The sequence below is a fragment of the Salmo trutta genome, chromosome 7 (genome assembly GCF_901001165.1).
Source record: "Salmo trutta chromosome 7, fSalTru1.1, whole genome shotgun sequence".
Lineage (NCBI taxonomy): Eukaryota > Metazoa > Chordata > Actinopteri > Salmoniformes > Salmonidae > Salmo > Salmo trutta.
The window spans coordinates 10,009,985-10,011,716 of record NC_042963.1 but is presented as its reverse complement, the minus strand read 5'-3'; positions in this window follow the sequence as shown (position 1 = coordinate 10,011,716).

The following is a 1,732-nucleotide window of genomic DNA, read 5'->3' as shown; positions in this document are numbered from 1 at the left end:
GCAAAGTTAACCACTACTGATCAATGGCTGTAGTCTTTATATTCACTTCCTTTTTGAGAGGTAGGGGACTGTAAACATGATGGTGTGAAGATAAGATTCAATGCAGTGCCACCACAGTACTTACAACTTCTCTCCAGCAAAACTCTGTCAGTGGAAAGCTGATGACGAACCTTCACAAGAAGTGGATCAAGCAGGAAGGGGTCAGACTGTATGACAAAGTTTTGCTACAAATATTCTTTCCTCCTACTGTATTTCAACAGCTATTTGAAAACATGCCATCATCAAACAACATCCATTCAGCAGTCCTGGGAGAAGCTGAATCTTCAGATGTGTGACTTTGTATGTTGTCCTCCTGCATTATTTAGTTGTAATAGATCAAATTTGGCTATACAATCACAATTACCACAAGCCTTAAAGCGGCAATCAGCAGTTAAAGCAATAACATGGATGGGGTTGGAGAAATGCAACCGCTCTCAAATTCATAGACAGAGCTATGTAAACCATTGGAGTAAAACACACTTATATTTTTACAAATTAATACAGAATTAAAAGCTGAAATGTCTTGAGACAATAAGTAAGTCAACACATACAATTAGCTGCAAGGTCCCTCAGTTGAGCAGGGCATTTCAAACACAGATTCAACCACAAAGACCAGGGAGGTTTTCCAATGCCTCGCAAAAAAGGGCAGCTATTGGTAGATGGGTAAAAAAACAAAAAAAGCAGACATTGAATATCCCTTTGAGCATGGTGAAGTTATTAATTACACTTTGGATGGTGTATCAATACACCCAGTCACTACAAAGATACTGGTGTCCTTCCTAACTCAGTTGCCAGAGAGGAAGTAAACCGCTTAGGGATTTCACCATGAGGCCAATGGTGATTTTAAAACAGTTACGGCTGTGATAGGAGAAAACTGAGGATCAGGGGTGTAGGTAATGCTTCTGGAACACTCCCTCACCTTTTTCGATTTGAGAATACATGGAGCTGGTAAAACTATTTCTGGAAAATGTATTCTGATTAATTCTATTAAATTAAACCATTTAATGAAAAAACTAAATAAATATGTAGTCTACAGCAGCCTAGAGGTAGGTAGTAAATGGTGGTTTCATCTATGAAAATACACTTTATGAATTGATAGTTCACCTCTCTATTTTCTTTTATTCTTTAATAGGGTATATTGTAGCCATGTGTTAAAGCTAATCAAATCAAGTGTGCAGTAGTGTGCAGTATTGGTGTGTGGGTAAAATCACTGGGGCAGCCAAGATTTCATACAGTAAAAGCATTTATTTTTTGTTGTCCTAATCTAAAATGCTTGCTCGCCAAACTTCCATTCATGGGCAACGTTAGCTAGTTAACATTAGCCTTCTACATCTAGCTACATATTTAACTTCCATCCTCTCAGGCCAGGGGTACAACAATGTATAAATTATTGGTTGGATCAGAATCACCGTTATAGTCACTGGCCGGTACGGATAATTAAGTAAAACCACAAGTCCAAATCCCTATCTCCATCCATGGCTAATTTAGGAAAGGGACAATTTTAGCTAGCTGGCTCGCTAAATACCGGAGGACAACAACAAGATGCAACTATTCAAGTTTTTCAGTCAATGGCGTATGCTCTCAATGGGATTTGATAGGAGTGATGCCAAATCCAAGCTGGCTTCCCTTTACACCTTCAGGACCATTCACAGTTGAGCTGATTGGCAATTTTTTGTATACTTTTTTTTGTCAA